Source organism: Podarcis filfolensis (assembly GCF_964270895.1).
Source record: "Podarcis filfolensis genome assembly, chromosome: Z".
Taxonomy (NCBI): Eukaryota; Metazoa; Chordata; class Lepidosauria; order Squamata; family Lacertidae; genus Podarcis; species Podarcis filfolensis.
Window position 1 is genome coordinate 47923410 of NC_139617.1, and position 14971 is coordinate 47938380.

Below are 14971 nucleotides of genomic sequence, written 5' to 3' on the forward strand. Positions count from 1 at the left end.
ATGAGTGCTTATAATGCTAGTGAAATTTCACTCTGGGTGTTCCTGTGTGTTCCTGTGTCTGTAGATCACACACCCCGGGCCTACATCTTAGCCCTAGCACAGGTGTTTTCTCTTCCCCCATTCCTTCTTGACTGAGTTGCTGAAGAAGCGTTAGTGCCCTCTAGCGATGCAATTGCTTAATTTCACTTGGAGCTGTGCGGGCTCAGCTCTGCCTTCCTCAAAGGATGCTGATGCGATGGCAACCAAGAAACACAAATCTGATGAGCAGAATATGGGTGCCGGAGGCAAAAGAGGAGAGCAGGGCTGTTGAGTCGTCTAAGGGATCGTGTATGGAGCCTGGTTTAAATGTGATGCTGGACATAAAAGGAAAGCCTTCTCCGTGCTGTTGGAGCTTGACCTTTTATGAAAAGGAAAAGGGAGGAGGGGTACATATATTAATTTATTGGATTTATATCCCCCACCATCTTCCCTAAAGAGCCCATGGCAGCAAACACATCCACAGGAAAATGGTTTTTGAAAACCCACCATTCCAAAAATAGTTAAAACCAGGGCTTTATTTCAGCTGGAACTTACCAGAACAAAGTTCCAGTGGGTACCATTGATATTATAAGAGAACAAGGGAGGTGTTCATGGTGAGTTCCGGCACCTCTTTTCTTAGCACTGGTTAAAACATTCCAGATACAGTTACACACTGCATACACTGCAAGAGGAAGAGCAGATAGAAACTGCATAACAACGATCTGTTTGTAGCGCAAAAATTCAGGTTTTCTCCCAATCCAGAATTGTTTTGCTAGTCCGCAGTGTGCTCAGCCCAAGTTGAGTGTAAATTCTGCCGTCCACAAGACTGAGTGTGGTTACTTGGTTTTGTTACCTATTTGCTTCTCTTTGATATTTATATCTCGCCTTTCCTCCAAGGTGCTCAGGGTGGCATAGATACTTCTCCTCCTCCCCATTTTATCCTTTCAACAAGGAAGGAGAAGGAAACACTCGAGCCATAAGGTTCCTGCCTTTGTAACTTACCCCCACGATATCAAAATAAGCTCCAGTAAACAAGAGGGGAAGTGTTATGTACTGAGTTGAATAGGATCCAAACTGCAGCAGTCTGATTGGTCCTAGAACAATAGGATCCAAAAGGCAGCAGTCTGATTGGTCCTAGAACAATAGGATTCAGAATGCAGCAGTCTGATTGGTCCTAGAACAATGCAGCAGTATGATTGGTTGGCAGGAACCACCCAATCATGCTCCAGATAGAAGTGAATCCACAACCTGATTGGCTTACAGTAGAATTCCGGAATTAGCCAATCATGTGCAGCCCATTGTGTAAATAATATATATAAAGCAGATACCTTGAGGGGACTTTCATTCATTCCTCCTCACCACTATGAGCTGAATAAAGAGCATGAAATCACTTTGCGACTCTGAGTATATTTCAGGAAGACTCAAGAGCAGCAGGTGCAGATCTTGGAGCACTCCAAGCAGGCTTTGGAAGGCACAGCCTGGCCCTCCGCAGAGGAGGAGGAGACAAGTGGTGGTCATAGGTGTCTTCCAACTGAGGGGAAGAGAGGCAGCAGTGTGCGGAGGAAACAGGATGTCCCAGGAGGTGTGCTGTCTTGCAGGTGCAAAGACTGATGATGTGGTGGAGAAGTTGCCAAGTGTTATCAAGCCCACTGACCACTCCCGCTTCCTTCAGACTCATGTGGGTACAAATGATACTGCCACGCACAGCCTTTAACGTATAGCAAGGGACTGTGAGACTCTGGGCACGGAGCTGAAGAGCCTTGGGGCACAGGTGGTCTTTTCATCACTCCTTCCTGTTGAAGGTCGTGGCCCAGGAAGAGAGAGGGAAATCCTGGAAGTAAACCACTGGCTGCACAGGTAGTGTTGTCAGGAAGCGTTTCATTTCTTCGATCATGGCCCCCGCTTCCTTGAGGAAGGACTTTTGGCAAGAAATGGGCTGCACCTCACAGCGGTTGGCAAGAATGTGTTTGCTAAGAGTCTCGTGAAGGTGGTCAGGAGAGCTTTAAACTAGAACTTTAGGGGGAAGGAGACAACATTACAGATGACAGAAGAGCACATGGAACTGGGGATAATAGCTACATTGATGCTCAGCAAACTGAGGGGATGTTCCAGAAACCTGCTAAAGGGCAAAAAAGTACACGAAGGAAGCAGCTGGAGGGAAGGACTCGTTTCAGTTGTCTCTATTTTTTAAAAAAATAATATTTATTAAAGTTTTAAAGGTTACAGAAAGAAAAAGTAAAAAACACCATTTTAAACAAAAACAATACAACACATCTCAATAAAGAAGAAAAAAGAATGAGAAAAAGAAAGAAAAAACAGGAAAAAAAATCCATTAAAAAAGAAAGAAAGAAAAATACAGCGAATCTTCCCATAACTTATCTTTCATTAGCTTATTTCCTTGACCTCCTCACACCTCCCTTTTTTGTATTCTAGTTCGATTGTCTGTTTCAGCAAATCCTTTCCATCTTTTCAAATTTTTGCCCTGTAATTTATCTTAATATAATGTAACTTTACTTTCCCTCCTTTCACCAATTAACAGTCAGTTTTTCCCAAATCCTTTATAACATTTCTGCTAAAGCCACATAACATCATTCCAACATCCTTCTAACATTCATTAATTTTACAATGTTTCTGTAAATAGTCTTTAAATTTCTTCCAATCTTCCTCCACCGACTCTTCTCCCTGGTCTCGGATTCTGCCAGTCATTTCCGCCAGTTCCATGTAGTCCATCACCTTCATCTGCCATTCTTCCCAGGTGGGTAGATCTTGTGTCTTCCAGTACTTTGCAATAAGTATTCTTGCTGCTGTTGTGGCATACATAAAGAAAGTTCTATCCTTCTTTGGCACCAATTGGCCGACCATGCCCAGGAGAAAGGCCTCTGGTTTCTTCAGAAAGGTATATTTAAATACCTTTTTCATTTCATTATAGATCATCTCCCAAAAAGTCTTAATCCTTGGGTATGTCCACCAAAGGTGAAAGAATGTACCTTCAGTCTCTTTACATTTCCAACATTTATTATCGGGCAAATGGTAGATTTTTGCAAGCTTGACTGGTGTCATGTACCACCTGTAGATCATTTTCAGTTGTCTCTACACCAACACAGAGAGTATGGGAACCAAGCCAGACCAATTGCAGCTTTTAATTCAGGATGGCAAATATGACCTGGTAGCAGTGGCGAAGCTGCATGCTCCAGCACCGGGGGCGGAGAGCAGGTGGGGCTGGGGCTGGTGTGCATCCTGGGGGCGTGGCATGTCACCTGCAGGTGTATGGTGTGCGTCCTGGGGGCGTGGCATGCAGCCCACGGGAGCGTGGCGTGCTACCCGTGGGGGCGTGACGCCTGGCGTGGTGGGGGGTGCACGACGCGTATCCGGGGGTGGCCGCGATGATACCCCCCTCCCCGATGGTGACGGGGGCGGTTCGCTCCCCCCGCCCCCTGTTCCTTTGCCAGTGCCTGGTAGGCATTACTGAAATATTGTGGTATGAGACACATGACTGGAATGTAGGAATTGAGGGGTATGACCCGTTCAAGAGAACAGGGACAAACACGAATTTGCGTCCCCCGTTTCCTGTTGCACCACTGATTTGCGTCCCCCTATATTTCCTGTTCTGCCACTGATTTGCACCCCCCCTTGTGTTTCCTGTTGCACCATGAATTTGTGTCCCCATCATTCCTGTTGCACTTCTAATTTGTGTCTCTACACAAATACACAGAGTATTGGAACCAAGCAAGACAAACTGGAGCTTTTAATACAGGATAGCAAATATGACCTGGTGGGCATTCCTGAAACATTATGGGATGAGACCCATGACTGGAATGTAGGAATTGAAGGGTATAAAATGTTCAAAAGGAAAAAAACCAAAGAGAAAGGAAGAGGAAGCATCATTATATGTAAAGGATGTGTACACTTGTGAAGAAATCCATGACCTAGAGCAGGCATACCAGGGTGGAGGGGTCTTCGGACCCCTCAATATTCGCTGGCAGGGGCCAGGCCCCTTGATGTTGAGCTACCCCTCCCAATTTGGTGTCATCTGCAAATTTGAGGAGCTCCCCCTCAATTCCTTCATCCAAGGCATTTATAAAGATGTTGAAGAACCCTGCGGCTCTCCACTTTTTCCAGTCACTTTTTTCCAGGATATTTTTCTTCCTGTTTGGACTATTGTTGAGACACTGCACAGAAAGAACCTAATGCAATCAATACAGTCATACGTACCACATGTACAGTCACACTAAGAGATGGCCAGTGTGGGGTTGTGGCTAGAGTGCTAAACAAGGACCTGGGAGACGAGGGTTCAAATCCCCACTTTGCCATGAAGCTTACAGGATGTGACTTTGGCCCAGTCATTGCCTCTCAGCCTTGCCTACCTCACAGGGTTGTTGTAGGGAGTAAATGAGGGAGAACCATGTAGGCCACCTTGAGCTCCTTGAAAAAAAAACTGTGTAAATGCAACAAACAAATAATAAGCTTGCTTTTTGGTGGATTTGTTTTTCATCAGTCTGCAATAAAACTGCAGAAAAGGGCTCTTGATTCCGTCACATAAAAAAATAGCTTCTTGCAGTGGCTTTTGTTGTTTGTTTTGATCAATGCACACTGGTGAGACATGGGTGAGTGTGACTGTAATGCAAGAGGTGTCGGGGAGATGCAGATCTCTGGCAAACTGCACATGCCCTGCAGGGCCGTCTTAAGCATATCTGGCACAGTGGTGCAAAGCTCCCTCCGGCGCCCCCCAACCCGTTTCCCAGAGGTTTTTTTAGGGAGGATGGTGCTGCCGGCGGGGCTGGAGGAGGCGGGCAGCAGATGGAGGGCGGCTCCTCCAGCGGGGAAGAGGTGGAGGCTGGACACGGTGCCTCCCAGCCAGTGGCGTAGCGTGGGGGGTGCAGGGGGGGCAGGCCGCACCGGGCGCAACATCTGGGGTTAGGGCAAATCCATGGGTTAGGGGGCGCAAATCCACGGGTTAGGGGGCGCAAATCCACGGGTTAGGGGGCGCAAATTACTTGCCTTGCCCCGGGTGCTGACAACCCACGCTACACCACTGCTCCCAGCTCAGCTGGCCACTTCATGCCGCAGTGGCCATGGCAGACGGAGGCTCTGGGCGCGGCGCTGCTTCAGCGCAGCATGGCGGAAGCAGGCGAGGGCGGCGAGCTGATGCCGGGAGGCGTCGCGCCCAGACTCCGCTTCTTCCCTGGCACCCTCCAGAACTTGGCGCCCTGGTGCCCCACGCCACTAGCCTCTATGGGTAAGACGGCCCTGGTGGAGTTGAGAGATGACCTAACCTGGTTAGAAAACAGTAAAGACCTGGTGAAGAAGGCACAGCAGAGGTTATACTTTCTGAGAATCCTCTGGAAAAATAATCTCTCAAAGGACCTGTTGATGGCATTTTACCATTGTACTGTTGAGAGTGTATTAACTTATGGTCTGTGTGTGTGGTTTGGGAGCTGCACAGTCAGGGAAAAAACAATGCTGCCCAGGGTTGTAAAGACTACGGAGAGAATAATTGGGTGCCCTCTTCCCACCTTGGATCAAATCTACGCTTCCAGGTGTCATAAGAAAGCTGCAGAGATAGCGCAGGATAGTGCGCACCCCGGAAATGATCTCTTCCAGCTTCTACCTTCTGGAAGAAGGTACAGGGTTATCAAGACTAGGACTAGCCGCCTGAGAAACAGTTTCTATCCAAAGGCGATTTTGGTTTTAAACGCAGTGTAAGGTAGTCTCTATGGGAGTATATTGTATTCAGTTATGGGGTATCAGAGTTTTTAGGCGGCTAACCAGGCTGGGATAGCTGGGATAGCAGGCTTGTTGGTTTTTGAATGTCTGATGTAGAATTTTCAATTTCGTTGTTCTGTATGGGACAAGGACAATAAAGATTATCGTATCATATGTCATGCACTCTGTGCAGAACTCTGAAATACAAACTGGAATAATGGGAAATTCTTAAATGTTTTGGTTCCACTTTCAAACCCAAGGCTGGGCAATTGGGAACTTCTGCAATCCCTAGAAGATATTTGGATGGCAAGAATTGCAGGTGTAGCCTTCTCTGCCTTCCTCCGGCATAGCAACCCCCGCCGGCACTTGGGGTGGAGGGGGGGGTACACGCACGCCCACGTGAAAGGGTCAGAGCACCCAAGTGGGCAGGGCACGCCGTCCAAGTAAATGCACCCTCCTGTGAAGGAAGCATCTAACATTTTCTGGCAGCGCTGAGCCCGCTACAGGGCAGCCGCGGCTGAGAGGAAGGTGGTGGCTGGGCTGCCCTAGGGTGCTCTGCTGCCCATGGTGCCCATACCCACCCACCCCCTTCCTCCACTATTGGAGAGCAGCCTTTACCAAAGGTGTCATGGGCTCAGAAGACACTCGAACTCAGGACGCAAGGGAGAAACGTGCTAAGAGGAAGGCACGCTTGGCAAATCCACACCGTGATCAGCTCCTGCCCGGAAACCAATGTCCCCACTGTGGAAGGACATGTGGATCCAGAATTGGCCTCCACAGTCACCTACGCACTCATTGTTAAAACTGTGTTTACAGAAAACAATCTTACTCGGCTACAAGTGATTGCCAAAGAAGAAGCTTTCTTCCCTTGTTTGCTATATTTTTATTCCACTTTTCAGACAGTTTGTGGCCTTCCAAAGCGGCTCCCAGATAGAGGGAGAAGGAGAGGTTGACCTCACTCAAGGAAAAGAGAGTGGAGGGGAAAGGGAGAGAGGCAGGAGAAATTGGACTTCATGGCTAGAAGCAAGTGGGGATCCGCAAGGGGCCATTGATGCCCCGTTGGGGCCAGGCAGATCTTCCAGTGCTGGTTTCCTGGCTTGAATAGCTCTGTTTTCCTCTGGCTGGTGCATGAGATCATAATGGCGTGGCCCCGCTGAAGAAAGGCTACAATGTTTGGGACTTTTTAGTGTGGAGATTTTGTGAGAAAGAGGTGGCATGACAGAAGTTTAGAAAATGATGCATCTATGGAAAAAGTGGCTAGAGGACAGCTTTTCTCCCTCTCTCATAAGATTCAGGATGGATTAAAAAAAAAGGGTTTCTTCACGCAGCACAGCAAACTCACATCCCATAGATGGCAGTGATGGTCACCAACATGGATTTCATGCTTATAAATATAGGATTGGACATATCCATGGAGGACAAGGCTATTGGTGCCTGCAAGCTCTGCTCTGCTTCCATAGTCGAGGTCAGGAAATGCTTCTGAATACAAGTTGATAGAAACTACAGGAGGGGAGTGTTGTTCTTGTGTTCAGGTCCTGCTTGTGAGTTTCCCATTGGAGAATCTGCTTGGCCGCCATGAGAACAGGTTGCGAGTGGAGGACCCGCCAGCCGCATAGGATTATAATAAGACACAAAGACACATTATTTTTGGTTAATGGGCAAAATAAGGCCGCAACTTTATTGGTTACAGCATGTGAGTAGTATTGGCTTAAAAGGTAAAGGTAAAGGGACCCCTGACCGTTAGGTCCAGTCATGGCTGACTCTGGGGTTGCAGTGCTCATCTCGCTTTACTGGCCGAGGGAGCCAGCATACAGCTTCCAGGTCATGTGGCCAGCATGACTAAGCCGCTTCTGGTGAACCAGAGCAGCGCATGGAAATGCAGTTTACCTTCCCGCTGGAGCGGTACCTATTGATCTACTTGCACTTTGACGTGCTTTTGAACTGCTAGGTTGGCGGGAGCAGGAACCGAGCAACGGGAGCTCACCCCATTGCTGGGATTTGAACCACCAACCTTCTGATCGGCAAGTCCTAGGCTCTGTGGTTTAACCCATGTCCCAGTATTGGCTTAGGTATTGGTTAAAACAGCAATACATGACTCCACCCCGCTCAGCAGGGAGTCATTTCAGCGTGGACAACCAGTGGGAGGAGCTTGTTGATGCAAATACAACTGGAAGCTTCCCCATGACATCACCGGGGGTCGTGCCATGGCCCTAGCCACCAGCAGGGCATCAGACAGGATCCACGACCACCGGGTTCCTGTAACGGAATACCCAAAGGAGGAGGGGTAGATGATGGCCATACCCAATCCTCCAACACAGCACACATATTCCAATGCCTAGCCACTAATACCAGAAAGTTGTGACGAGTTGCTACGAGGTAGGCGAAAAAACCAAGAGGACAGGTTGCTGGACTACATAGGTCGTTGGCCTGATCTAGTAGGATCTTCATATGTTCTTATGTCCTTTACTTGCAGCCCCAGGACAGTTGGCAGTTGACGCCAAGTGTCCTTACTGGCAAGGAGCTCCCTGCAGCTTCTGATGTATTGGGCCAGGTGGGCATTCTTTTGCTTTCCCTCAGAGGCAATTGGTGCAGTCTCCTGGCATTCCCTGGCCCCCAGCCCATGACAGAAGCCACTGTGTGCTTTCCTTCTCTAATTCTTAGTCCATTCTTAGCCCCCAGCAATGGACAAGGTGCTTTGTAGTTATATGAACATATAAAGTCAAGTCCCCGCTCCAAGAGGCCTACAGTCTAAAATCTGACAGTGGGAGGAGGCAGTAGAACAAGGAGAGGAATATCTGTGGCCTCCTTCCCCGCCTCCTCCTCACAGCTCGGTTTTCAAAGATAATGTACAGCCAGAGAACGCAGATTCCTTGCAAGGGGCCCATCGCTAGTTTGCGAACTTCCTTCTCCCTTTCTTGCGGTTTGCTCTGGATAAAACTGCAATTAAAGCTGCTTAGATGATAGCTGGATGGGAAACACCTGAGCTCATTAAGATAATGAGAGTTCTTTGGCAGATGCAAAGCAGGGAAGGGACAGGTAAATCCAGTTCCACCTCACTCTGCAGAAAAACACCACCCCTTTCGGAGAACCAGGAGGTGTCAAAATCTCCCTGCCAATGGGCTGCACAGCACTGGAGTGTCAGGTGATGAGGGAACCGGTCTTTCATTGGCCGTGTTCACTTTTGAGGAGAAATGAGGTTCATCTGCAAAGTTCTGTGCTCCCTTGCTGTTCTCCTGGCTTGGCATTCAGACAAGTCTTTCTAGCCTTGCCAGAGCTTCCTCAGTCACTCCCTGACTTCCACCTGAACCGGCGGCAGCCAGATTCACTTGGGGAGCCTCTCTGCCTGGAGGCTGCTTCTGGGCTGCGCTCCCCCTTACAGCAAGGAGCGTACCGGCAGCCCCTTTGCTGCCTACCCTGGGCGGCTTTCCACCTTTCCTGGCTCAAACGGCATTCCAGCGCCAGGTACCAAATTCCATTCCAGCGCCCGATGAAGTCACCCCCTCCCGCTGCTCGGCTTCAGAGCTGTCCAGGGTGCCATGGCATGGGGGTCTCTGACGGCCACCGCTGCTTCTCCTCTTAGGTGAGTTGTCTCTCAGGAATGTTTGGTCAGGCTTTAACTTTTGCAGATGTACACTCTGCGCAACCCAGCCTCCTCCTTCTGCTCCCCGTCCCTGGCTTAAGTTTCCTGCCGAGGTGCCCGTAGGAGATTCCTCCACTGCTTTTGCTAACCAGCTCCAGCTGGCTCCCGCAGACCCCCCCCCATGCCAGGCCTTTGCCTCTCCCTCTCCCTTTTCTTTTCTTTCCCTTTTCTTTCGGCTATTGCTGCTGCTGCTGCACACTTCTACCTGAGTGCCTGGGATGGTTGTTGACCTGGATTTTCAGCTGGAGGAGCAGCACAGCTGATGCCGGCTCATATCTGAATGAATTAGAACTTGATTTTGTCAAGTCTGCAGGCCTGTCAGCCTGCCCCGTCTCTGCCATTTTGAAGGACAATGCCATCCCTGATTGGCCTTCCCAGCTTGGCCTTCTGATTGGCTGGAAGCTGGTCATACCTGCGAGCTTTTCCAGTTCTGGTCAAATCTTAGCCTGTGACCTCATGTCACCTCTGATCTACCCTGATTGGCCCAGCTTTTCCCATTTTCTCTGTTTCCAGAGTCGCTGTGGTGCAGACCAATAGGCAAGTAGGCAAGCAAGAAACATAATCAGTACCTTGAATAATCTTTCTTTTCCTTTATTGTTTTATTTAAGTGCTATATCCTGCTTTCCTTATAGATGCTTGTTTGGACTTTGTTTCTTTTAATGTTTGTTAAACGTACAGAAATTATTGATTTTTTGAAATAGTGATAGGTAAAGGGAAAGGGAACCCTGACCATTAGGTCCAGTCGTGGCTGACTCTGGCGTTGCGGCGCTCATCTCGCTTTATTTGCCAAGGGAGCCGGCGTCCAGCTTCCCGGTCATGTGGCCAGCATGACTAAGCCGCTTCTGGCGAACCAGAGCAGCACACGGAAATGCCGTTTACCTTCCCGCCAGAGCGGTACCTATTTATCTACTTGCACTTTGACGTGCTTTCGAACTGCTAGGTTGGCAGGAGCAGGGACCGAGCAATGGGAGCTCACCCCGTTGCGGGGATTCGAACCGCCGACCTTCTGATCGGCAAGCCCTAGGCTCTGTGGTTTAACCCACAGCGCCACCTGCGTCCCATAGTGATAGGTACTTGTTTTAAATAAATTTTTTAAAAAACAAGGTGGCTGACTGTAAAATGATCAAACACAATAAGAATTAAACTGAGGGTGAGAAAACATACTAATGCAGGGCAAATATATATAAACATTTCAACAGAACTCCCAAACCAATAATACTCAGAAAAAGGAGTGAGGGAAAATAATGAGGGATGAACAATATATATCTGGCTCACATTGCTTTTGCATGTGTCTGTTCTGTCTCATTACTGCACCACCCTTCAAATAATCATGACAATAAATAATAATTTGCATGAAACCTCCATATTAAATTAGTGTTTCAACGCATAATTTCTCCCTAAATGCACATTTCTAAACACATTCTGAACATATTTCTAAATTGTAGAGCTCAGAAAGGTTCAGAAAGGGGCAGCCAAAATGATCAAGTGGGTGGGGGGGGAGGAATGTAGCATTTTGGACTTTTTTAGCTTAGAGAAGAGGCGAGTAAGAGACAACATGATAGAAATTTTTTTTTTTAATTATGCACGTCATAGAGAAAGTGGATAGAGGAAAGTTTCTCTCCCTCTCTCTTAACACTAGAATACGTGACATTTAGGACAGATAATAGAAAGGATTTCTTGAGACACTGCATACGGTGGAACCAGTGTGAGAGAGCCAGCGTGGTGTAGTGGTTAAGAGCGGTGGACTCGTAATCTGGTGAACCGGGTTCGCTTCCCGGCTCCTTCACATGCGGCTGCTGGATGACCTTGGGTTAGTCACAGTAGTCTCTCAGCCTCACTCACCTCACAGAGTGTTTGTTGTGGGGAAGGAAGGGAAAGGAGAATGTTAGCCGCTTTGAGACTCCTTCGGGTAATGATAAAGTGGGATATCAAATCCGAACTCCTCTTCTTCTTCTTCTTCCTGCAGGAAGTAGTGATGGTCATCAGCTTAGGGCTTTAAAAGAGGATTGGGGAAAATTCGTGAAGGAGGGATATCGATGGCTGCTAGCCATAATGGCTGTGCTCTGCCTCTACGGTCAGAGGCACCTGTACAGTGATACCTCGGGTTACAGACACTTCAGGTTACAGACGCTTCAGGTTACAGACTCTGCTAACCCAGAAATAGTACCTCAAGTTAAGAACTTTGCTTCAGGATGAGAGCAGAAATTGCATAGTGGCAGCGGGAGGCTCCATTAGCTAAAGTGGTACCTCAGGTTAAGAACACTTTTAGGTTAAGAACGGACCTCCGGAACGAATTAAGTTCTTAACGTGAGGTACCACTGTACTTCTGAACATCAGTTGCTGGAAACCACAGCAGGGGAGAAGAAGGCTCCTGCACTCAGGTCCTGCTTGCTGGTTCCCCACAAGCATCTGGGTATGGACCTGATCCAGCAGGTTCTTCTTGGGCTTCTTGGTTCTTTAAGATGCAGTTTGGTAGTTTTTAAACCGAAAACTGCACCTCAGAATTCAGGAAAGTGATAAAACCAAGAAAGAATGCACCCTGATCTTTGTGTTCTGTCTGTGAGGGTGGATTCAGGTCAGTTCTCATAAGAATTTGCTTTCACCAAATCCCCCAAGCAGCCCTGGAAAGCTGCATATTGAGAGATGGCCACAGGCTTGGCCAACCCAAAAGGCTTCCTTAAAGAGCAAGGTTTTGACCATGGATGCTGTGCATTAGACCCAGCTGGTCACCTTATGGAGAACATATCATGGCATTGCTGTAACTTGACGGAAATACAAGTAAAAATAACAGTAAATAATACATAGGTGGATGTTGCTTAGAACAGTAGTTTGCTCAGAAACTAGGACGAGAGGGTTATTCAAAAGCAGCTGGCGGGGGCCAAATTCTGGGTGGCAAATTCACTGTTTTTTGTGAGGGTTTTTGCCCTGTGCTTTTGCCAGCCTGGTTTCCTGTTTTCTTTGCCCAGTTGTGGCCATTCTGTGGGTTAGAAGGAGAGAAAACCTTCCGACATGAGGGCTATACTCCCTCGTGAGCAACTTTCCAGGGCCCACATCCAGCTTGAGGGCCAAGGCAAAGGGAAAAGAAGGGAGAGCGATGGCTGTAACCCTTACCTTATCACAGCAGGCTTCATTCCATAAAAGACGCAGAAGTTTCTACATATGCACACAGACAAACATATACACACAGCCAGGACTGATGACTCATTGCCTTCTACATGTGCTATGTCGGGAAAATTTTGGGCATCACATGGCAAGACAGAGCCTCAAAAAAAGGGTGCTGTCCCAAGTCCATATTCAAAGCATGTTGGCACTTCTGTCTCAGCGACGTCAACGCTGGCATGGCCATGTCCACAGAATGGAAGATGGCAGGACCCTTAAGGATGTTCTTGTCTTGCCAAATGCAAGATGTTTCTTTTAAAATTAGATTCAGAAGCAATACAAACACATGTGAGTGTGAGAACATTACAGATTTTATTCGCAAACAACAAGCAATACAGGTGAAACTCGAAAAATTAGAATATCGTGGAAAAGTTCATTTATTTCCATAATTCAACTTGAAAGGTGAAACTAATATATGAGATAGACTCATGATATGCCAAATGAGATGTGTCAAGCCTTGATTTGTGATCATTGTGATGACCGTGGCATACAGTTGATGAAAACCCCAAATTAACAATCTCAGAAAATGAAAATATTCAAGGAAATCAGCAAAACAGGGATTGCAAATCGAGCAAGATTGGACCTCTAAGAAGCAGATCTCGCTTTGCATGTCATGAGTCGATCTCATATATCAGTTTCACCTTTGAAGTTGAATTCCTGAAAAAAAGGAACTTTTCCATGATATTCTAATTTTTCGAGTTTCACCCGTATATACATTACAAAGCAAGCACTTCAACCTGCCACTGGGAAGCCCTGAAGAAGTGGCGAAGTAACTGCCAGGTAGCCTTCATCTGCACAGCTCTGCGGCCAACAGCCTATGCGCGAACTTCCACTGCCATACTCAAAAGCCATCTAATTTATCTGCTCTACATCAAAGACGGTCAAAAGGCCCTCCACCAGACCACAAATCAAAGGTAGATACTAGCCAGTGCAGGTTTTAGCCATTTGCCACCAGACCATACGTCAGAAGCAACCATCAAAGACATTTTACAAGGGATAGAGAGGAAATAAACAGAGGCCAGGAAGGGATAGATAGTTAAACAGAGGCAGGAAGAGATGACCATGTTAGATCACTATCTCCTCGAAATCGCAGTAATCTTCCGGAATAAGTCTCCCATACAGTGCTCAATGGGGAGCTGGCTTCAGGCACTAGGCCTGTTGGCAGACCATCTCTGTGTTACAAACATTGCCCTTTTTTCTGGAAAAAATAGGTACCGGTACTCACCTTGGAAGTTCTTACAGTAACAACAACCAAAAAAAGGTGCTGCTACTGAGTACCCCTGAGTACCCCTGAAAAAGCACTGGTTGCAAATATGTCTGTGAACGTGACATGAAGGCTGGCAACATCATCAACCCTGCTGTGTGGGAATCCTTTGCAGATGACCGCAGTGCCTGGAGACATAGTCAGGTCTTGCATCCGTAGCAGTGACCAGAGGAGGAACAAGCACTGGGAGGTTCACAGAACGAAGAAACGCCATGGTGCATCTGCAGCAGCACAACCATACGCTTTCCTCTGCCCCAGCTGCAACAAAACATGTCTCTCCCGTATTGGTCTCTACAGCCACCGCAGGCGCTGCAACCTGCCAACAGCTTGACTTCACCCCCAAAGTGTTTCCCAAGACAGGTAGATGCCTATACAGTGGGTTGCGAACGTGATCCGTGCGGGAGGGATGTTCGCAACCCACAGCGTTCGCAACCTGCAGCGGCGCGTCTGCGCACGCATGGGTTGCAATTCGGCGTTTCTGTGCATGCGCAAAGCGCGATTTAGTTTTCTGCGCATGCGTGAGCGCCGAAACCTGGAAGTAACCTCTTCCGGTACTTCCGGGTTCGGTGCGGTGCACAACCCGAAAATGTACAACCTGAAGCATCTGCAACCCGAGGTATGACTGTACAGGCAAACATTCTCAAGCACAATGTTTTCCATCCAGACATGCAAGAGGCACTACCACGGATGAAGAACACATTCCAATGAGGCCAGAAAAGAGTTCAAGGAAAGTGCAATGCAAAGCTGGTAAAGGTTGTTTCCGTGGACTCAGTCCCAAGGGCTCAGGGAAGAGGCCTTGGGGATGCATTTGGCACCCGAGCCCATCTCTGTGGGTCCCTCATTTTTAATCTCTATTGCTTCACACTTTAGAATTGCAGAGTTGGAATGGGGCCCCAAGGGTCATCTAGTCCAACCCCCTGCAATGCAGGAACCACAGCTAAAGCATCCATGAGAGATGGCCAGCCAAGCTTGCTTTTAAAACCTCCAACGCAGGAGGCTCCATCACTTTCCACTGCTGAATGGCTCTTACCGTAAGAGAAGTCTTCCGTTTAGTCAGGATCTCCTTTGCTGCCATTTGAATCCATTGGTTTGGGTCCTGGCCAAAGGCCAGCACCATCTCCCATGTAACAATCCTTCAGGCATTTAAAGATGGCCACCATTTCAGCTCTCAGTCTCCTCATCTCCAG

The 14971-nt window shown here is 47.9% G+C and overlaps 1 protein-coding gene across 10 annotated transcripts in view; it reads left to right on the plus strand.

Moving 5' to 3' along the window:
* Positions 1-14971, plus strand: part of DAB2IP (DAB2 interacting protein) — a 317250-nt gene that overhangs the window by 72221 nt on the left and 230058 nt on the right. Inside the window, exon 1 of one of the 10 annotated variants that reach the window (XM_083597220.1) lies at positions 8894-9301. The exons of the other annotated variants lie outside the window; for them this stretch is intronic. The gene's annotated coding sequence lies outside the window, so the exon portion shown is untranslated. Of the gene's footprint in view, positions 1-8893; positions 9302-14971 lie in introns of those variants that run through there. 10 annotated transcript variants of the gene reach the window in all.